The following is a 24,638-nucleotide window of genomic DNA, read 5'->3' on the forward strand; positions in this document are numbered from 1 at the left end:
CACTTGTTTCTTCATTTTGATTTTCTAAATAGAGGTAAGACCATAAGAGTTTGATCAGAAAATTAGAATGTGTCTCAAACCGTTGTACGCATAAAATCAAACAGGTTGTAGGCGGATGCTCCTGAACAGCAGAACAGAGTTCACCGAATATGGATTGTTAGTCAAAAGCTCTAAAGAAAGAATTGAGGAAGTACTTTGCCCATTGCAAATCTATGTACATGAGAAAGAGGGGTAATAGTCACCTCTCTTGTTGTCTTGCCTCAAACACCTGTGCATGTAGCCAAAGAAGAATTAGAGAGATAAGTGTTGAAATATGAGATGGGCCTAGAGCCCATATGAGAATTTCAGATTTGATCTCTAAGGGCCCATGTAGGTGGCATGATAAGGTGGTGGGAAGTTTAGTCCCATCTTGGAAGTGGAAGGAGAGTTGGAGTGGTTTATAAGGAATTCTCTTCCTCATGCTATTGGAGCTTGAGAAGAGATGAGGCCCTCGCGCACTCCTCCTCCTCCGCTCGCCGCGCCGCGCCGCGGGTTGCGGGTTGCGGGATTGAGCCGAGCCGAGCTCACTCCTATGTGCTTCTTTTTGCCGGTCAGGAACGGAGAGTCTTTGATAGGTGGGGCCACGATCTGAGACGTCGGATCGTGGGCTACCGACTTGGACGTGGGTTCAGCCCACGTCTCTCCACGCGCAGCCACACATATATATGTGGGGCTGCAAACCCCCTAGCCGCCACGAAACAGAACGCATCTCTGCCTCCACGCCCACGTCATTCCTCTGCTGCTGCTGCCGCCGGTGACTCCGTCCCGTTCACCGCGTACACGGTTAACGGGAGAGCAGGCCTCCGAAACCCCGCCTCTCCGGATCCTGTACGGGAGAGGGGCGATTAGGTTTTTGGATAGCGATTACGCGGCTGCTCGCTTCTGTTCATCTACGTCTGCATCACCATGTTGACCGATGCCGACCGTGCTGCCGCTGAGAAGGCCGAGGCCGACAAGAAGGCCGCCGAGGATGCCGTGGCTACTGCCGCCGCCACCGCCGCCGCATGGCCGATTGGAGGGTATACATCGTTTATCCCTCTCATGTTTCTTTCTGTTGTAGCAGTACTAGCGATATGGGTAGATGTTTCTACTATATGCGTAGTACATGCTCTGTTAGATCGTAATCAGTGTGTTATCAATGTTGTCAATGTCATGCTCATGATTTATTCATGGATTAATTTAATCGGAAAACTGCCTATTTTCTTATCAATCCAAAAACCTAATATGTGTAGGAGTTTTTCGAATTCTGGTTTTGCTGTTGCACTGAAACCGTCGCCGTTTACGGGGACGTACTTTAAGTGTTGGCAGACTAAAACCACCTTATGGCTCACTGCCATGAACGTGTTCTGGGTCGCCGGTGTGACTCCCACAGGAACGATCGCTCCTGATCAGGAGAAGGCGTTCAAGGAGGCCACTGTCGTGTTCCTCGGGGCAGTTCTGAGCGTGATTGGAGATAAGCTGGTTAACGCATATTTGCATGTGCGGTCTGCCAAGGACTTGTGGGAGGCGCTCGAATCTAAGTTCGGGGCTGCCGATGCAGGGAGCGAGATGTATATTATAGAGCAGTTCCATGATTACAAGATGGTTGAAAACCGTCCTGTATTGGAGCAGGCTCATGAGATAATATGCATTGTTAAGGAGCTTGAGCTTCTTAAGTGCGAGTTACCGGGCAAGTTTGTCGCGGGCTGCATAATCGCTAAGCTTCCCAATTCCTGGAGGAACTTTGCCACCACTCTGAAACATCAGAGGCGTGAATTCTCTGTGGAGGATGTCATTGGCCATCTGAGTGTTGAGCAGAATTCAAGGGCAAAGGACTCGCACGGAAAAGGGGTCGAAGGAACTTCTGTGGCCAACATGGTGCATCAGAAGAACTCCAATTCCCACAAGCCCAAGGAAAAGAACGGTGTCCAACAGAGTGCCGACTTTAAGAAGAAGGGTAAGAAGACCTTCAAGAAGAACAAGAAGGATGAGGACTGCTTTACTTGTGGTTCGCTTGAACATTGGGCCAACAAGTGCCCAAACAAGTATAAGAAGCAAGGGCAGGACTCCAAGTCTGTCAATGTAATTGTGAGCAACAATGAGAGTGGTGCATCTGGGTACAGTAATTTATTTGCTGTATTTTCAGTTTGGCCGTCCACCAATTGGTGGGTCGACACAGGTGCAGGTGTTCATGTGTGTGCTGACATTTCATTGTTTTCTTCTTACCAGGCCACAGGTCACGGGTCCGTACTGATGGGGAATGGCGCGAGTGCTTCTGTTCTTGGTGTTGGCACAGTCGATCTGAAGTTTACTTCGGGAAGGATCGTGCAGCTGAAGAACGTGCAGCATGTCCCCGCCATCAAGAAGAACCTCGTTTAGTGGCTCCCTTTTATGAGAAGGGTTTAAGTTGGTATTCGAGTCTAATAAATTAGTTGTTATGAAATATGGACTATTTGTTGGAAAGGGTTATGAATGCGGAGGCATGTTCCGCCTTTCTCTTGCAGATCTATGTAATAAAGTCGTGAACAATATTCATTTGAGTGTTAATGAATCTGAAGTATGGCATTCACGTCTTTGTCACATTAGTTTCGGTGTTATGACGCGGCTAGCAAAATCGAATTTAATCCCGAGTTTCACTTTAGCCAAAGGTTCTAAGTGCCATTCGTGTGTGCAATCTAAGCAACCTCGCAAGCCTCACAAGGCAGCAGAGGAGAGACACTTGGCGCCACTGGAACTCATACATTCTGATCTTTGTGAGATGAATGGTGTGTTGACTAAAGGTGGAAAGAAATATTTCATGACTTTGATAGATGATTCCACTAGATATTGCTATGTGTATCTGTTAAATACTAAAGATGAGGCTCTACACTACTTCAAAATCTATAAGGCAAAAGTTGAGAATCAACTTGAAAAGAAAATTAAACGAGTCCGGTCAGATCGTGGTGGAGAGTACTTCTCGAAATAGTTTGATGCCTTTTGTGCGGAACACGGCATTATTCACGAGAGGACGCCTCCCTACTCACCCCAGTCAAACGGGGTTGCCGAGCGGAAAAACCGTACTCTAACTGATTTGGTTAACGCCATGTTAGATACGTTGGGTTTATCCAAGGCATGGTGGGGGGAGGCTATAATGACATCCTGTCATGTCCTGAATAAAGTTCCGACAAAGGATAACGAGATCACTCCTTACGAGAAGTGGACCAAGAGGAGGACAACACTCTCATACTTACGTACCTGGGGCTGCTTGGCGAAAGTTAATGTGCCGATCCCCCAAAAGCGTAAGCTTGGACCAAAGACTGTGGACTGTGTTAATTTGGGCTACGCTATGAATAGTGTTGGCTATAGATTTCTAGTAGTGAAATCTGAGGTCCTGACATGAAAGTCGGTACAATTATGGAGTCTAAAGATGCTACATTCTTTGAGGACATTTTTCCCATGAGAGATGTACAAAGCACTTCTAGACAGGAATCTGAGGAGACTCCTGAACCTGCCATTCCGATGGAATATTATAATCAAACACATGATGAAAATCCTGAGGAGGATAATGAGGAATCCCTTGGTAGGGGCAAGAGACAAAGGACTATAAAGACCTTTGGTGATGATTTCTTCATATACCTCGTGGAGGATAATCCCACTTCTATTTCAGAAGCGTATGCATCTCCAGAAGCTGACTACTGGAAGGATGCGGTCCGTAGCGAGATGGATTCCATCATGGCTAACGGGACTTGGGAGCTTACTGAACGTCCTTATGGTTGCAAACCATTGGGATGCAAGTGGGTGTTCAAGAAGAAGCTTAGGCCCGATGGTACGATAGAAAAGTACAAGGCTAGGCTTGTGGCCAAGGGCTATGCCCAGAAAGAAGAAGAAGATTTCTTCGACACTTATTCACCTGTGGCCAGACTGACCACCATTCGAGTATTACTCTCGTTGGCGGCCTCGCATGGTCTTCTCATTCATCAGATAGATGTTAATACGGCTTTCCTGAACGGAGAGCTAAAGGAGGAAATCTATATGCAACAGCCTGATGGCTTTGTGATGGATGGTCAGGAAGGAAAGGTGTGTAAGTTGGTGAAATCTTTGTATGGCCTGAGACAAGCGCCTAAGCAATGGCATGACAAGTTTAATGAAACGTTGACATCTGTTGGCTTTGTTGTTAATGAGGCTGACAAATGTGTATACTATCGCTATGGTGGGGGCGAAGGAGTTATACTGTGTTTGTATGTTGATGACATACTGATATTTGGAACTAATCTCAAGTTGATTGAGGAAGTTAAGTCTTTCCTATCTCAGAACTTTGAGATGAAGGACCTTGGAGTGGCTGATGTTATCTTGAACATCAAGCTATTGAGAGATGATGAAGGTGGGATTACACTTCTGCAATCCCATTATGTTGAGAAGGTGTTGAGTCGTTTTGGATATTCAGACTGCAAACCATCTCAAACACCATATGATCCTAGTGTGTTGATTCGAAAGTCTAAAGGTACAACTATAGATCAATTGAGATACTCTCAGATTATTGGTTCACTCCAGTATCTAGCGAGCGCAACGAGGCCTGACATCGCATTTGCTATTAGCAAACTGAGCCGATTTGTTTCCAAACCGGGTGATGTACACTGGCGTGCTCTTGAGGGAGTTATGCGCTATCTGAAAGGTACTATGAACTATGGACTTCACTATACCGGATACCCGTCGGTACTTGAAGGGTATAGTGATGCAAATTGGATCTCCCATGCTGATGAGATGAAGGCCACAACTCGGTATATATTTACTCTTGGAGGTGGTGCTGTTTCTTGGAAGTCTTGCAAGCAAACGATCTTAACAAGATCGACAATGGAAGCAGAATTAACAGCATTAGACACATCGGGTGGCGAAGCAGAATGGCTTCGAGATCTGTTGATGGACTTGCCAGTGGTTGAGAAGCCGGTTCCAGCCATCCTTATGAACTGTGACAATCAAACAATTATTGTCAAGGTGAAGAGTTCAAAGGACAACATGAAGTCCAACAAACACATAAGAATGAGATTGAAAGCTGTCAAAAAATTGAGGAACTTCGGAGTGATAGCGTTGGATTATATTCAAACAGCTAAGAATCTGGAAGATCCCTTTACTAAAGGGCTATCACGTGTTGTGATAGATAACGCATCAAGGGAGATGGGTATGAGACCCACATGAGTTGCCATGGTAGTAACCCAACCTATGTGATCGGAGATCCCGTGAAGTAGGACCTGGGAAAACAAGCCAGTGGTGAACTGAGGAGAGTAACTTTACTAACCCACTCCGTTGGAGATGCAATACTCTCTGAAACTGTATGGAAGGATGACTACTGTCTTAATGTGTTCCAAGGCTTATATGCATAAGCAAGATGCTATCCTACAGAGCGATCTTTGGAGGAACACACCTATATGAGCCCGACTGCTGGTCACAGTCTATGAGATTGGGGTGATCTCTAGCAAGCTCATGAACAGGCCAGGAGTGTGACTAATATGCTCCACCCAAGGGGTCGGCCTTCGGCAGCCTCGTATTAGTGAGATTTGTGGTGAAACTTCTTGACGCCAAACTGACAATTCAAGGCATAGTCCATTGTTCAGTTGTGAAGGAGTGTAACTACCTTGGTCTAGGTGGAGCTCAACCTTAATCGGTCTCCACTGAGATGCTGGTATATCAAAACAGCGTTTGGAACAAAGGACAAACTGGGCCCCTGAGATCTGGTGGGGGATTGTTGAAATATGAGATGGGCCTAGAGCCCATATGAGAATTTCAGATTTGATCTCTAAGGGCCCATGTAGGTGGCATGACAAGATGGTGGGAAGTTTAGTCCCATCTTGGAAGTGGAAGGAGAGTTGGAGTGGTTTATAAGGGATTCTCTTCCTCATGCTATTGGAGCTTGAGAAGAGATGAGGCCCTCGCGCACTCCTCCTCCGCTCGCCTCGCCACGCCTCGTCACGACGCGCCGCGGGTTGTGGGATTGAGCCGAGCCGAGCTCACTCCTATGCGCTTATTTTTGCCGGTCAGGAACGGAGAGTCTTTGACAGGTGGGGCCACGATCTGAGACGTCGTATCGTGCGCTACTGACTTGGACGTGGGTTCAGCCCACGTCTCTCCACGCGCAGCCGCACATATATATGTGGGGCGCTGCCAACCCTAGCCGCCACGAAACAGAACGCATCTCCGCCTCCACGCCCACGTCGTTCCTCTCCTGCTGCTGCCGCCGGCGACTCCGTCCCGTTCACCGTGTACACGCTTAATGGGAGAGCAGGCCTTCGAAACCCCGCCTCTCCAGATCCTGTACGGGAGAGGGGCGATCAGGTTTTTGGATAGCGATTACGTGATTGCTCGCTTCTGTTCATCTACGTCTGCATCACCATGTCGACCGACACCGACCGTGCTGCCGCTGAGAAGGCCGAGGCCGACAAGAAGGCCGCCGAGGATGCCGCGGCTACTACCGCCGCCACCGCCGCCGCATGGCCGATTGGAGGGTATACATCGTTTATCCCTCTCATGTTTCTTTCTGTTGTAGCAGTACTAGCGATATGCATAGATGTTTCTACTATATGCGTAGTACATGCTCTGTTAGATCGTAACTAGTGTGTTACCAATGCTGTTAATGTCATGCTCATGATTTATTCATGGATTAATTTAATCAGAAAACTGCCTATTTTCTTATGAATAAGATGACAAATTAATGGCAGAGAGCATGAGGATGACAAGAAAAGATGTTTTGTCAAGCTGCCATCGCACCGAGAGCCATCAGCAAGCCGCAGACACCATCAAGATTGGTCAGGAGCAGGACGTCCGCTCGTCCCCTTCCAGCCGGCGGCACATCAAGCATGGGTCGCAGCCGGGGAACTGTGGAGGAGCTTGGTAGGGAGGAGCATGACATCTGCGCCCGGTAGCATCGGTACCCATCCTTCTGGCGCGCAAGCAGGCCTGGGGCGGAGATGAGGCGCCGTGGTCACAGAAGCAATTAATTGAGGTCGCAGCGATGGATGAGCACGGGTGAGGGCCTGCGATGGTGGAGCGGAACGTGGGCAGGGAGCAGAATGTGGCCGTGGGGGCACGGGCAGCGGTGGTGGGGATCCAGCCATGGGAGAGCAGACGCGGACGACAGTGCTACTCAGTGGCCTAGCCAGGATTTTATGTCAGGGTGGTCCAATTGACAAAAAAGATTATACCACAAATTGAACTAACAAACGCATATATAATACTTAAATCATGATTAAATCATAAATCCGCATAAAAGAAGATAGCGCACCTCGTTTGTGAGGATAACACCTTCTCATGACTATCAAAATCTCGATTGTTGCATGTCAGATGAAAAAAGAGTAACAATCTTCTTCTGGATGTCCCGAAGAAAGTGATCCAGTGTCTAAGGTCCTCTTCACTTTTCCACAGTTCTATCAAAAAAAATATGTTAGAACAAATCCCAATAATCAACCAGTTCAATTTACCAATTATCAATTAAAAAAACTTTAACGCTTGCACTCTTAGCTTAACTTTTTCGGAACTTAAGATCTTTTTTCCAAATGGAGGCAAAATAATTGCCTCATCAATTAATTAATAAGAAGAGAATTGCCCAGAAGAGAACTTAAGAACTTAAGATCTTCACAGCAAAAGAAAATTACACTTTGACAAGAGGAGAACAAAAATCTTACTTAGATGACGATACAATGGAAAACTGAATAAGTTGTGCTCTGCCTAAGTGGGTTGTGCGTGCGTGCATGATTTGCCGGTCGCCTGTCCGCCACCGTTGGCATGACGACCGTCCTTCCCCGACCGCGTGCTGGGCGATAGCGCTCGCCGCTCGCTGCTGGCTGATTAGTTACTTAGATGCTAGGGTTCCGGAAGAACTACAAGAAGAGGGGGCGCCAGATCAGGAACCTCTTTTGGAATCTGGAGAAAGTCGATCAATAAGCGCACATACAGGGACGAGCAAACCAAACGAGCCAATCTTTCACGTCTACATGGACTGAATTGGGCCGGTTGTGTTTTCACTTTTTTATATAGAATAGTATAAAACTAATGGGTTGAATTCTAGGGTGGTCCATGGACCACCCTGGCCACCCTATAGCTACGCCACTGGTGCTACTCCGTCCGTAGAGAGATGTCATCCGAGATTTCGACAACGCCAATGCAAAGCTTTCTTCTGCCAATTCGATGCGGAGCGCGTGTATCATCGACCTTTAGGCTTCTAGCATTATGGGAAATCCGTGGCAGGTTTGGGCCCGAGCTCGTCATTGTTGGAGACATCGTATTATATGAGATCGCAAGCCGACGGGAGCTGTATCGAGGGGATCAGAACGGGGGTGCCACGGTTTCGACCGGCCTCTACCAATGCTGGGAGCAATAGCCCACGCACGGTTACCTAAGCAACATTAGAAAATATATGAAGAAGGAAGAGATGTTGGTAGGGATAGACGCTGTCTATGCAACCTCGAATCGTACGAGAGGATATACGTACCAAGTCAGAATTTTTGATCCGTTTAAATCTCATTCATTAATCTTTATGGTTAACATAAAATAAAAGGATATAAAAGAGTGACATATGGAGAACTATAAAAGCCTTCATCCTTTAATATTAGGTAAAGATAAAGATAAAGTATGATATGTTGTATACCAGACCAATTGTATGCCTTGCCATGAGTTTGGCAAAGGGGTACAATAGTGATCCAGGAGTAGATCACTTGACAGCGGTCAAAATTATCCTTAGAGGACAAAGTAAATGTTTCTCGATTATGGAGGTGATAAAGAGTTTATCGTGAAGAGTTATGTTGATGCAAGCTTTAACACCGATTTGGATGACTCTGAGTCTCAATCTGGATATATATTCAAAGTGGGAGCAATTAGGTAGAGTAACTCCATGCAGAGCATTGTAAACATAGAAATTTGCAAAATACATATGGATCTGAATGTGGCAGACCCGTTGACTAAACTTCTCTCACAAGCAAAACATGATCACACCTTAGTACTCTTTGGGTGTTAATCACATGGCGATGTGAACTAGATTACTGACTCTAGTAAACCCTTTGGGTGTTGGTCACATGGTGATGTGAACTATGGGTGTTAATCACATGGTGATGTGAACTATTGGTGTTAAATCACATGGCAGTGTGAACTAGATTATTGACTCTAGTGCAAGTGGGAGACTGAAGGAAATATTCCCTAGAAGCAATAATAAAGATGTTATTTTATATTTCCTTATATCATGATAAATGTTTATTATTCATGCTAGAATTGTATTAACCGGAAACTTGATACATGTGGATACATAGATGAAACACCGTGTCCCTAGTAAGCCTCTACTAGACTAGCACGTTAATCAAAGATGGTTAAGTTTCCTAACCATAGACATGTGTTGTCATTTGATAAACGAGATCACATCATTAGGAGAATGATGTGATGGACAAGACCCATCCGTTAGCTTAGCATGTTGATCGTTCAGTTTTATTGTTATTGCTTTCATATATGTCAAATACATATTCCTTTGACTATAAGATCATGCAACTTTCGGATACCAGAGGAATGCCTTTTGTGCTATCAAACGTCACAACGTAACTGGGTGATTATAAAGATGCTCTACAGGTATCTCCGAAGGTGTGTTGTTGGGTTGGTGTGAATCGAGATTAGGATTTGTCACTCCAAGTATCGGAGAGGTATCTGTGGGCCCTCTCGGTAATGCACATCATAAGAAGCCCTGCAAGCAATGTGACTAATGAGTTAGTTGTGGGATGATGTATTACGGAACGAGTAAAGAGACTTGCCGGTAACGAGATTGAACTAGGTATGAAGATACCGACGATCGAATCTCGGGCAAGTAACATACTGATGACAAAGAGAATTACGTATGTTGTCATAAGGTTCGACCTATAAAGATCTTCGTAGAATATGTAGGAGCTAATATGGGCATCCAGGTTTCGTTATTGATTATTGACCGGAGAAGTGCCTCGGCCATGTCTATATAGTTCTCGAACCCGTAGGGTCCGCACGCTTAAATGTACGTTGACGATATAGTACTATATGAGCTATGTATGTTGATAATCGAATGTTGTTCGAAATCCTGGATGTGATCATGGACATGACAAGGAGCTCCGGAATGGTCCGAGGTAAATATTAATATATGGGATAATAATGTTTGATCTCCGGAAGGGTTCCGAATTTCACCAGAAGGGGTTCCGGATGTTTCCTGAAATGGTTGGGTACGAGAACACTTTATTTGGGCCAAAGGGGAAAGCCCACAAGGTTTTTGGAAAGTGCAAAAGGAAGTTTTGCGGAGTCCAGGGGCCAGACGCCAAGGTCCCTGGCGTCTGGGTCCAGACGCTGGGAACCCTGGCGTCTGGCCCTGGAGTACGAGAAGGACTCTTTCCTTTTGGTTAAAACCGACTTTGTGGAGGCATTTACTCCAAGTTTCAACCCCAAGGCTCAACATATAAATAGAGGGGCAGGGCTAGCACCAAAGACACATCAAAAATCACCAAGCCGTGTGCTGGCAACCCCGTCCCCTCTAGTTTATCCTCCGTCATAGTTTCCGTTGTGTTTGGCGAAGCCCTATAGAGATTGTTCTTCACCAGCACTATTACCACGCCGTCGTGCTGCCGGAACTCATCTACTACTTCACCCGTCTTGCTGGATCAAGAAGGCGAGGACGTCATCGAGTTGAATGTGTGCTGAACGCGGAGGTGCCGTACGTTCGGTACTTGATCGAGACGGATCGTGAAGGTGTACGACTACATCAACCGCGTTGATAAATGCTTCCTCTTTGCGATCTTCAAGGGTATGAAGATGCTCTCCCCCTCTCGTTGCTATCCATCTCCTAGATAGATCTTGCATGATCGTAGGGAATTTTTTGAAATTGCATGCTACGTTCCCCAACATGCACAAGGTCTCATCTATGCCCACCAATGTCGAATGGGGTGATGCTTCATCTTCTAAGGTATTGGGTCTTGGCAAGGTTGTCATTTCTCATGATCTCACGATCGAGAAAGTCATGCTTGTTGAGTCCCTTGCATACAACTTACTTTCAGTTCGTCAACTTGCACTCATGGGCTTTGCCACTTTCTTTGATATTGATACCGTGGCCCTCTTATGGAGCAAGACTCTTAAAGTAGCCTTTGTTGGGCATGTCGAGAACGGTCTTTATGTGATTAAATTTTCGGATCGACCCACTAAGACTGCGACATGCCTAATGGCTAAAGTTGACGTGGGATGGCTTTGGCATCGCTGTTTATCCCACGTCAGCATGAGATCTTTGCAAAGTCTTCTCAAGAGGGACCATGTCCATGGACTAACCAATGTTAGTTTTGCCAAAGATCGTGCTTGAAGTGCTTGTATCGAAGGAAAGCTACATAAGAAGGCTCACCCTCCCACGACTATCATCTACTCAAAGAGGCCCTTGGAGCTCCTTCACATGGATCTCTTTGGGCCTCCATCCTTTGATAGTCTTGGGGGTAGAAAGTATTACTTGGTGATTGTGGATGATTATTCAAGATACACTTGGGTATATTTATTCAAGAGGAAGAGTGAGCCCCAACAAACCGTCATCAACTTTGCAAATGAAGCTCAACGTCAACACAATGCAAAGATCTTGACAATAAGAAGTGACAACGGCACCGAGTTCAAGAACTACACCTTGGATGAGTTCCTTAGTGATGAAGGGATCAAGCATCAATATTCCGCACCATACACCCCTCAACAAAATGGTGATGCGGAGAGGAAGAATCGGACGTTGATGGACGCGGCAAGGACCATGATGGCAGAGTTCAAGTCTCCGTACAACTTTTGGGCCAAAGCCATCAACACCACTTGTCATGCATCCAATCAACTCTATCTCCACAAAGGCTTGAACAAGACTCCATATGAGATACTTACCGGCAAAAAGCCCAACCTCAAGTACTTCCGGGTGTTCGGTTGTAAGTGTTTCATTCTCAAGAAAGGTGTTCGTTTGTCTAAATTTGAGGCTAGAGCTCATGAGGGCATATTTGTTGGTTATGCTACAAACTCTCATGCTTACTTCTACCTCTTGAGCATGCGTTGGTTTTCCCTTGAAGAGGAAAGGGTGATGCAGCAAAGTAGCGTAAGTATTTTCCTCAGTTTTTGAGAACCAAGGTATCAATCCAGTAGGAGACAACGTACAAGTCACCCAGTACCTGCACAAACAATCAAGAACCGTGCAACCAACGCGATAAAGGGGTTGTCAATCCCTTCACGGTCACTCACAAAAGTGAGATATGATAAAGATAGTAAGATAAATATTTTTGGTATTTTTGTTGTATAGATTGGAAAGTAAAGATTTCAAAATAGTAAACGAGATGTGGTGTAAATAAAAGAAATGCAATATAATAAGAAAGAGACCCGAGGGCCATAGGTTTCACTAGTGGCTTCTCTCAAGATAGCATGTATTACGGTGGGTGAACAAATTACTGCCGAGCAATTGATAGAAAAGTGCATAGTTATGAGAATATCTAGGCATCACGTCTGTGTCAAGTAGATCGAAACGATTCTGCATCTATTACTATTACTCCACACATTGACCGCTATCCAGCATGCATCTAGAGTATTAAGCTCATAAGAACAGAATAACGCATTAAGCAAGATGACATGATGTAGAGGGATAAACTCAAGCAATATGATATAAACCCCATCTTTTTATCCTCGATGGCAACAATACAATACGTGCCTTGCTGCCCCTACTGTCACTGGGATAGGACACCGCAAGATTGAACCCAAAGCTAAGCACTTCTCCTATTGCAAGAAAGATCAATCTAGTAGGCCAAACTAAACCGATAATTCAAATCATGCATATAAGAATTCAGAGAAGAACCAAATAATATTCATAGATAATCTTGTTCATAAACCCACAATTCATCAGATCTCGGCAAACACACCGCAAAAGAGTATTACATCGAATAGATCTTCAAGAACATCGAGGAGAACTTTGTATTGAGAATCAAAGAGAGAGAAGAAGCCATCTAGCTAATAACTATGGACCCGAAGGTCTATGGTAAACTACTCACGCTTCATCGGAGAGGCTATGGTGTTGATGTAGAATCCCTCCGTGATCGATTCCCCCTCCGGCAGATCGCTGGAAAAGGCCCCAAGATGGGATCTCACGGGTACAGAAGGTTGCAGCGGTGGAAAAGTGGTTTTGTGGCTCTCTACGATCGATCTAGGGTATAAGAGTATATATAGGCAACCCCCCTGGGCGCGCCCTCCTGCCTCGTGGCTGCCTCACGGAGTTCCAGACTTCCACTCCAAGTCTCCTGGCTTGCTTTCGGTCCAAGAAAGATCATCGCGAAGGTTTCATTCCGTTTGGTATTCCTTTTCTGTGAAACTCTAAAATAGGCAAAAAAAAAAATAGAAACTGGCACGGGGCCTTCGGTTAATAGGTTAGTCCCAAAAATAATATAAAAGAGCATATTAAAGCCCATTAAACATCCAAAGCAGATAATATAACAGCATGGAACAATAAAAAATTATAGATACGTTGGAGACGTATCAACCATCCCCAAGCTTAATTCCTGCTCGCCCTCGAGTAGGTAAATGATAAAAACATAATTTTTGATGTGGAATGCTACCTAACATAATTATCACTCTAATTTTCATTATTGTGGCATGAATGTTCAGATCCGAAAGATTCAAGACAAAAGTTTAATATTGACATAAAAATAATAATACTTCAAGCATACTGAGGGAGTCCTGGATTATGGGGTCCTCGGGTGTCCGGGCTACATGATGTGGGCCGGACAGATGGGTCGTGAAGATACAAGATAGAAGGCCTTCCCTCGTGTCCGCATGCGACTCTCCTTGGCATGGAAGGCAAGCTTAGCGTGCGGATATGAATATTCCTTTCTCTGTAAACCGACTCTGTACAACCCTAGCTCCCTCCGGTGTCTATATAAACCGGAGGGTTTAGTCTGAAGGGATAGTCATAATCATACATGCTAGACATCTAGGGTTTAGCCATTATGATCTCGTGGTAGATCAACTCTTGTAACCCTTATACTCATTAAAGTCAATCAAGCAGGACGTAGGGTATTACCTCCATCAAGAGGGCCCGAACCTGGGTAAACATCGTGTCCCTTGTCTCTTGTTACCATCGATCCTTAGACACACAGTCCGGGACCCCCTACCCGAGATCTGCCGGTTTTGACACCAACATTGGTGCTTTCATTGAGAGTTTCACTGTGTAATCATCGAAAGGCTCAATGGCTCCATCAATCATCTACAACAATGTTGCCGCGAAGGAGATTTTTCTCCCCGGCTAGATCTTTGTATTCGGCGGCTTCACACTGCGGGCCAACTCGGTTGGCCACCTGCATATCGACAACTATGCCACTGGTCATCAGATCAGTTTTGGAAACCTGAACTGTGTCGCTGATATCCGAGGAGACTTGATCTTCCAAGGGTTCGCGGCCTCAACCACCGCTCTGGCCTTAGATCCAGAGCGCGTCATCTGGTCCGAAGACAGGAGTCTAGAGCCCGCCGGACTCTCTGCGGCCTTAGTGCTCAACATCGAAATAATAGCATCTCCGACAATCATTGCAAGGCTGGACTCTTCTCCGGATACTACTTCCGAACACTGGAGGCCCGCGTCATGTGAGCTCGGCCCAGAAACATCCGACCATGTCCAAACCCCGCTCTTAAACGAGGCTTTGGACCTAATGCAATCCCTTGTCATCACAGAGGAACCGCTTCTGAATCTCGGCCAACCTAGACTAGGGGCTAGAAATAGGGAATTTTACTTCCCACCCACCACCCACTTCATAGCCACTATCGAGGACCTAGCCGACATGCTTGATTACGCCTCCGAAGACATCGACGGTATGGACGACGATGCCGGAGAGGAGTAGGCCCAAAACCCATCGGTCACCGGACGTTGGACGGTCACCTGCTCGTATGACATATATATGGTGGATACACCTAAAAATGGTGACGGCGATGATGAGAAAAACCCAGTCAAGGACGAACCTCCTGAGATACTGCCGAAACGTCGACGTCAGCGGCGCCACTCTAACTCGCGTCGCGGTAAGAACAGCAATACCGACATCAAAGACAATGATACTCCGGAGAACGCTGAAGACCAAGAAAACCCCATCGAACAGGACGATCGGGAGGACGGGCAAGTTGACCCTGACGAACAAACAGGGAACAACGACTCGGAGGACAACAACTATCTGCCACTCTCCAAGGATGACGTAAGCCTCGGAGATGAAGATTTTATCGTGCCAGAGGAACCCCTCGAACAAGAGCGCTTCAAGCACCGGCTAATAGCCATGGCTAGAAGCCTAAAAAAAGAAACAGCAGAAGCTCCAAGCCGACCAAGATCTGTGATACGTCTCCGTCGCATCTACTTTTACAAACACTTTTGCCCTTGTTTTGGACTCTAACTTGTATGATTTGAATGGAACTAACCTGGACTGACGCTGTTTTCAGCAGAATTACCTTGGTGTTGTTTTATGTGCAGAAAGCAAATATTCTCGGAAAGTCCTGAAACTCCACGAAATACCTTAGAAAAAATAAAAAAAATCCTCGCCAAAGATGAAGACCAAGGGGCCCACACCCTGTCCACGAGGGTGGGGGGCGCCCCCCCTCCTGGGCGCGCCCCCCTACCTCGTGGGCCCCTTGGAAACCCTCCGACGCCAATTCCAACTCTATATATTCGCTTTCGGAGAGAGAAAAATCAAAGAGAAGAAATCATCGCGTTTTACGATACGGAGCCGCCGCCAAGCCCTAAAACCTCTCGGGAGGGCTGATTTGGAGTCCGTTCGGGGCTCCGGAGAGGGGGGTTCGTCGTCATCGTCATCATCAACCATCCTCCATCACAATTTCATGATGCTCACCGCCGTGCGTGAGTAATTCCATCGTAGGCTTGCTGGACGGTGATGGGTTGGATGAGATTTATCATGTAATCGAGTTAGTTTTGTTAGGGTTTGATCCCTAGTATCCACTATGTTCTGAGATTGATGTTGTTATGACTTTGCTATGCTTAATGCTTGTCACTAGGGCCCGAGTGCCATGATTTCAGATCTGAACCTATTATGTTTTCATGAATATATGTGAGTTCTTGATCCTATCTTGCAAGTCTATAGTCACCTACTATGTGTTATGATCCGGCAACCCCGAAGTGACAATAATCGGGACCACTCCCGATGATGACCATAGTTTAAGGAGTTCATGTATTCACTATGTGCTAATGCTTTGTTCCGGTTCTCTATTAAAAGGAGGCCTTAATATCCCTTAGTTTCCAATAGGACCCCGCTGCCACGGGAGGGTAGGACAAAAGATGTCATGTAAGTTCTTTTCCATAAGCATGTATGACTATATACGGAATACATGCCTACATTACATTGATGAATTGGAGCTAGTTCTGTGTCACCCTATGTTATGACTGTTACATGTTGAATTATCCATCACTGATCCGGTGCCTACGAGTTTTCCATATACTGGTTTACGCTTATTTACTTTCCCACTGCTACTGTTACAATCACTACAAAATACCAAAAACATTACTTTTGTTGTATTTACTTTTGTTGTCGTTACCACCACTATCATATTACTGTGCTACTAAACACTTTGCTGCAGATACTAAGTTTCCAGGTGTGGTTGAATTGACAACTCAGCTGCTAATACTTGAGAATATTCTTTGGCTCCCCTTGTGTCGAACCAATAAATTTGGGTTAAATACTCTACCCTCGAAAACTGTTGCGATCCCCTATACTTGTGGGTTATCAAGACCTTTTTCTGGCGCCGTTGCCGGGGAGCATAGCTCTATTCTTTGAGTCACTTGGATTTATATCTGCTGGACACTATGAAGAACTTGAAAGACACTAAGACAACAATTTATCCCTCAACTACAAGGGGAGGTAAGGAACTGCCATCTAGCTCTGCACTTGATTCACCTTCTGTTATGAGTAAGCTAGCGACACCTAAACCTGCTTCTGATATTCGTTCCGATATGTCGCATGTTATTGATGATGCCACTTCTACTATGCATGATACTTATGATGAAACTGCTTCTATGTCTGATACTACTGTGCCCCTTAGTGAATTTCTTGAAGAACAAATTGCTAGGGCTAGAGAAAGAGAAATTGATGAAACTGAATACGATGATGATAGTGATGATGAAAATATGCCTGTCATTCCTGAAGGTTATCTTTTTGATAAATATTCTTCTTTAGCTATTTTAGCCTGCAAAGATAGATATGAGCTTAAAAGGTTATTGATTAAATGGAACAAAGAATCACTTAGAGATAAAATGACACCTGATCCTGCTTTTGCAACTTCACCTATATGTGTTCCTAATAAGGATTATGAATTCTCTATTGATCCAGATATAATTACTTTGGTTGAATCTGATCCTTTTTATGGCTATGAATCTGAAACTGTTGTGGCACATCTTACTAAGTTAAATGATATAGCTGCCCTGTTCACTAATGATGAGAGACCACGTTACTTATATATACTCAAAATATTTCCGTTCTCATTAAAGGGTGGTGCTAAGATATGGTTTAATTCTCTTGATCCTGGTTGTGTGCATAGTCCCCAGGATATGATTTATTACTTCTCTGCTAAATATTTCCCTGCTCATAAGAAACAAGCTGCTTTGAGGGAAATATACAATTTTGTGCAAATTAAAGAAGAGAGTCTCCCACAAGCTTGGGGGAGGCTTCTCAAGTTACTTAATGCTTTGTCTGATCCTCTTAAGAAACCTGAAATACTTGATATCTTTTATAATGGACTAACCGATGCTTCCAGAGATTACCTGGATAGTTGTGATGGTTCTCTTTTCAAGGAAAGAACACCGGATGAAGCTGAAATTCTATTGAATAATATGTTGACAAATGAAAATAATTGGGCACCTCCTGAGCCAGCTCCCGCTCCAATTACTGAGCCTATTCCTAAACCAACTCCGAAGAAGAGAGGTGTTCTATTTCTCAGTCCCGAAGATATGCAAGAGGCAAAGAAATCTATGAAAGAAAAAGGTATTAAAGATGAAGATGTTAAGAATTTACCTCCTATTGAAGAAATACATGGTCTTAATATACCGCCTGTTGACGAAGTATATGATCTTAATCCTTTATTCATTGAAGAACCTCCTGATCCTGATATCCCGACACAGGTAGTAAAGGTAAATTCTCTCTATAGATTTGATGAAGGTGATATCCCTCACTATAAGTCTGCTAGGCAATGCTTTGATGAGTTTGATAATTTTATTGTCAAACAAGAAAATTTCAATGCTTATTTTGGTAGACAATTGAAATATGATTCCAATATAATTAAATACTTGGGTGATTATATGGCTAATATTAGAGGTGAACTTAAACTTGTTAGCAAACATGCTTCTATGGTTACCACTCAAGTAGAACAAGTACTTAAAGATCAAAAAGAATTGCTCCATGAAATGAATAATAAGAAAAATGATTATGCTGTTAGAGTGGCTACTAGAACTGGTAGAATGACTCAGGAACCTTTGTATCCTGAAGGCCACCCTAAGAGAATCGAGCAAGATTCTCAGAGAAATAATATTGATGTTCCTAGTTCTTCTAAGAAGAAGAAGAAGAAAAAGGTAGAACTGTGCAAACTTCTAGTGAACCTATTGCTGAACCACCTGATAATCCAAATGATATCTCTATGTCTGATGCTGAAACACAATCTGGTAATGAACATGAACCTAGTGAAAATGTTAATGATGATGTTCATGATGATGCTCAACCTAGTCATGATAATGATGCAAAAATTGAACCTATTGTTGATCTTGATAACCCACAATCAAAGAATCAATGTTATGATAAAAGAGACTTTGTTGCCAGGAAACATGGTAAAGAAAGAGAACCTTGGGTTCAGAAACCCATGCCTTTTCCTCCGAAACCATCCAAGAAGAAGGATGATGAGGATTTTGAGCGCTTTGCTGAAATGATTAGGCCTATCTTTTTACATATGCGATTGACTGATGTGCTCAAAACAAATCCTTATGCTAAATATATGAAAGATATCATTACTAATAAAAGAAAGATACCGGAATCTGAAATTTCCACCATGCTTGCTAATTATACTTTTAAGGGTGGAATGCCAAAGAAACTTGGAGACCCCGGAGTACCTACTATACCTTGCTCCATTAAAAGAAATTATATTAAAACTGCTTTATGTGATCTTGGAGCCGGTGTTAGTGTTAAGCCTCTCTCTTTATATCGTAGACTTGACTTGAATAAGTTGACACCTACTGAAATATCTTTGCAAATGGCTGACAAATCAACTGCTATACCTGTCGGTATTTGTGAGAACGTGCCTGTTGTGGTTGCAAACGTTACTATTTTAACGGACTTTGTTATTCTTGATATTCCCGAGGATGATAGTATGTCTATTATTCTTGGAAGACCTTTTCTTAATACTGCAGGGGCTGTTATTGATTGCAACAAAGGCAATGTCACTTTTCATGTTAATGGTAATGAGCATATGGTACACTTTTCGAGGAAACAACCTCAAGTTCATAGTATCAACTCCATTGGAAAAACTCCATTGATTATAATTGGAGGTTTTGAATTTCCTATTCCTATGGTCAAAAAGAAATATGATATACTTATTATAGGGGATGTGCATATCCCCGTTGAGGTAACTTAGTGTTATTCGAAATTTCTCCGGTTTCATGATTATCGGAATGAGTTTGTTAACAGGACCTGATCAACCTTGTTAGTGGATTCTTTTTGATGAGCATGAGATGGATGAAACTAGAAGCACAACCTTCTGTATCCTCTTTATATTTTCTGTTAATTAGTAGAAATAAAGTAAAAATAGTATTTCTTTGTCTGTTTCCTGTCTTATCTGTGCAATATAAAAATATCCCGAAAATAAAAGTCCTCAGAATGCCATGCCAATTTAATATGATTTCTTCGGGAATATTTGAGGATTTACTGTGCAAAAATTACCACGGGAGGAGCTGCCACCTGGCCACAAGGGTGGTGGGCGCGCCCGCCCCCTCCTGGGCGCGCCCCCCTACCTCGTGGGCCCACGGTGGCCCTCCTCCACTTATCCCAGCACCCATCTTCTTCCTCTGTCTCACACAAACCCGAAAAACCAACTCAAGCACGAGTTCTAGCCACTTTTGCTGTGATTTTCGATCTCCTTGCTCAAAGCACCTCTCGCAAAACTTCTTGGGGAGATTGTTCTTTGGTATGTGACTCCTCCATTGGTCCAATTAGTTTTTGTTCTAGTGCTTTATTCTTTGCAAATTTGTGCTGCATAGGTGACCATGTTCTTGAGCTTGCATGTCAAATTTATATGGTTCCAAGTAGTTCTAATGCTTGATATAGGCTCTAGGCACTTGTAGGAGTAGTCGCTATCAGTTTTATTGAAATTGGTTCACTTTTGTTTGAAGTTACTAAAAATTTCAGAATTTTTCAGAGAAAAACAATATGCTTAGGAAGATGTTCCAAGGTGGTTCCTCTAAGAAGCAAGGACCCAGGATTGCTATGCGCGATGCTGACGAGGATCCACCAAGAGACGCTCCGGTACGGCCTTGCGAGTGGCCGTCAGAAAATTTTATGGACCGTGCGGGAATTAAAGAAGAATTCAAAGCATATTTGCGCAATGCTGGTCTTGAGGAATTTGAGGCCAACAAATGCCCCCAGTATCATGATCTCACAAGTTCATTTGTGAGGAGGTTTGAGTATTCATCTTCGCGTAATTCTCCTTCAGTCATGTTTGATCTTTATGATAAATCTTATAGAATGGACTTAGAAGATTTCACTCTTGCGTGCAAACTTCCATCATGGGGTAGTATTAGGGATCCCCCTAAATCTGAATTTAGAAACTTTCTTGCTGATATAACTGTGGGGGAATCTAGAGATATAACGCAAGCTACCATAGGGAGCATTCACTTTCCTGCTTTACATTATTTTGCTCTCTTCATAGGTAGATGCATAAATGCTAAGGATGAAGCATGTCACATGTGTGTCCCTGACCTTAGCATTCTTAGGAGTGATGTGTTAGGAGACCAATCTTATCATCTAGGAGCCATTGTAGCTCGTAGGTTGCATCATAATAGACATAATGGAGATTTCTTTGGAGGAATTTATGCAACCCGCTTAGCTCATTTTCTTGAGATAGATATCCGTGAGGGTGATACGGAATTGCCTACTGCATATTTAGATTATGACTCCATGCCTTCACATCATTTTGTTGAGCGACCCGAATCACCTCTTTTATACCGTTTAATTTTTAACAAACGGCATGTTGTCCGTACTACTCTCCCTGCTCCTGCTCTTTTTGATTCACAGACAAAAGGAAGATATACTATTACTAGAGAGGAGGCAGATGAGTATGAGAGGAGAGCGGAGGCAGCCTGACTCCACGCTGCAGCTCAGGAGGCGATAACTGCTGTATCGCAGTACGACCTCAGCTACACCTATGGGTATCCGCTAGGCTATCCCTGGCAATAGACCAACTTAGGCCAAAAGCCTAAGCTTGGGGGAGTACGTATTTCTCACCGACATTACATTTATGTTCACACACACTCATTGCTAGATGTCGGTGCTTATACTCTTTCATTGTAATATCCATGCTAGTTCATTTTCTTTTTCCTGCTTTCTTCTTGTGTGTTTGTTAAACCTTAAGAAAACCAAAAAAAATTAGTAGTAATTTACTTTCCTACTGTAGTAGTAATTAAAAAGAAAACCCAAAAAAATATTTCCCGTTCTTCTTTTGCTTGTTGGGAGCTTTCCCGTGTAAATAGTTTTCTTTTCTTTTCTTTTCTTTGGGGGTCAGTAGGAGAAGACCATAATTAAATTGTTGTAGTGGCTCTTATATGCTTTAATGTTGATTTAACCCAGAGCCCATATTGCCTTGTCTTCTCCTGTTTCTTGAATGCTCGCAGATTCCAGCTTAGTCCAATGCACGTGCACTCTTATTATTATTCACACCGTTCGGTCGTGCAAGTGAAAGGCAATTATGATGATATATGATGGACTGACTGAGATGAGAAAAGCTAGTATGAACTCGACCTCTTTTGTTTTTGTAAATATGATGAGCCCGTCGTTCTTGATTCAGCTTATTATGAATAAACATGTTTGCAATGACAATTAGAGATCATAGTTGCTTGTGCCATGCTTGATTAGCTATGAGTTATAATGGTTTACCTTGTGTGCCAACATGCTATTGAGATGATTATGATGTGGTATGATGGGGTGGTATCCTCCTTTGAATGATTTAAGTGACTTGACTTGGCACATGTTCACGCATGTAGTTGAAACAAAATCAACATAGCCTTCATGATATTTATGTTCATGGTGGATTATATCCTACTCATGCTTGCATCCAATGTTTATTAATTTTAATGCATGTACATGGCTATTGTCGCTCTCTAGTTGGTCGCTTCCCAGTCTTTTGCTAGCCTTCACCTGTACTAAACAGGAATACTGCTTGTGCATCCAATCCCTTAAACCCCAAAGTTATTCCAGATGAGTCCGCTATACCTTCCTATATGCGGTATCTACGTGTCGTTCCAAGTAAATTTGTATGTGCCAAACTCTAAACCTTCAAATAAATATTCTGTTTTGTATGCTCGAATAGCTCATGTATCAACCAAGCTTGTCCTTATCTTCCGTGTTAGGCGGGTTATTCTCAAGAGGAGTGGACTCCGCTCCTCACTCACGAGAAAATGCCTGGTCACCGGGATGCCCAGTCCCATGCTTTATGCAAACTAAATCAAAATTAATTGCAAACAAAACTCCCCCTGGGACCTGATGTATGTTGGAGACACTCGTTGTTTCGAGCAAGTCATGGATTGATGCTTGTTGGTGGAGGGGGAGTATAAACTTTACCATTCTGTTTGGGAACCGCCTATAATTTGTTTAGCATGGAGGATATCGCCATCTCTTAGTTGTTACGTTGACAATGAAAGTATATCGCTCAAAATGCAATTTATCTCTATTCCAAAGCCAAGCTCTGGCACCTCTACAAATCCTTGCTTCCCTCTGCGGAGGGCCTATCCATTTACTTTTATGTTTAGTCATCACCCTCTTATTAAAGAGCACTAGCTGGAGAGCACAACTGTCATTTGCATTCATCACTATTAATCTATGTTGGGTATGACTATCATTGGATCTCTTTTACCATGAATTACAATGTCTAGTCAGTCCTTGATCTTTAAAGGTGCTCTGCATTTATGTTTTGCGGTCTCAGAAAGGGCTAGCGAGATACCATCTTGTTATATCATATTATGGTTGTTTTGAGAAAGTGTTGTCATCCGAGATTTATTATTATGGCTTGCTAGTTGATTATGCTATTGATATGAGTAATTATGAGACCTGAGAATTATTGCAAATGTGGTTAGTTATGATATATGCTGAAAACTTGAATGCTGGCTTGACATAATTACAACAACAAGAGCAAACAGAGTTTGTAAAAGTTTTTATTTCTTTCTTTCAGTTTGTCAACTAAATTGCTTGAGGACAAGCAAGGGTTTTAGCTTGGGGGAGTTGATACGTCTCCGTCGTATCTACTTTTCCAAACACTTTTGCCCTTGTTTTGGACTCTAACTTGTATGATTTGAATGGAACTAACCTGGACTGACGCTGTTTTCAGCAGAATTACCTTGGTGTTGTTTTATGTGTAGAAAGCAAATATTCTCGGAAAGTCCTGAAACTCCACGGAATACCTTAGAAAAAATAATAAAAAATCCTCACCAAAGATGAAGACCAGGGGCCCACACCCTGTCCACGAGGGTGGGGGGCGCGCCCCCCCCTCCTGGGCGCGCCCCTACCTCGTGGGCCCCTTGGAAACCCTCCGACGCCAATTCCAACTCTATATATTCGCTTCCGGAGAGAAAAAATCAGAGAGAAGGAATCATCGCGTTTTACGATACGGAGCCGCCGCCAAGCCCTAAAACTCTCGGGAGGGCTGATCTGGAGTCCGTTCGGGGCTCCGAAGAGGGGGATTCGTCGCCGTCGTCATCATCAACCATCCTCCATCACCAATTTCATGATGCTCACCGCCGTGCGTGAGTAATTTCATCGTAGGCTTGCTAGACGGTGATGGGTTGGATGAGATTTATCATGTAATCGAGTTAGTTTTGTTAGGGTTTGATCCCTAGTATCCACTATGTTCTGAGATTGATGTTGCTATGACTTTGCTATGCTTAATGCTTGTCACTAGGGCCCGAGTGCCATGATTTCAGATCTGAACCTATTATGTTTTCATGAATATATGTGAGTTCTTGATCCTATCTTGCAAGTCTATAGTCACCTACTATGTGTTATGATCCGGCAACCCTGAAGTGACAATAATCAGGACCACTCTCGGTGATGACCATAGTTTGAGGAGTTCATGTATTCACTATGTGCTAATGCTTTGCTCCGGTTCTCTATTAAAAGGAGGCCTTAATATCCCTTAGTTTCCAATAGGACCCCACTGCCACGGGAGGGTAGGACAAAAGATGTCATGCAAGTTCTTTTCCATAAGCACGTATGACTATATACGGAATACATGCCTACATTACATTGATGAATTGGAGCTAGTTCCGTGTCACCCTATGTTATGACTGTTACATGATGAACCGCATCCAGCATAATTATCCATCACTGATCCGGTGCCTACGAGTTTTCCATATACGGGTTTACGCTTATTTACTTTCC

This window comes from Triticum dicoccoides, chromosome 5A (genome assembly GCF_002162155.2).
Source record: "Triticum dicoccoides isolate Atlit2015 ecotype Zavitan chromosome 5A, WEW_v2.0, whole genome shotgun sequence".
NCBI lineage: Eukaryota > Viridiplantae > Streptophyta > Magnoliopsida > Poales > Poaceae > Triticum > Triticum dicoccoides.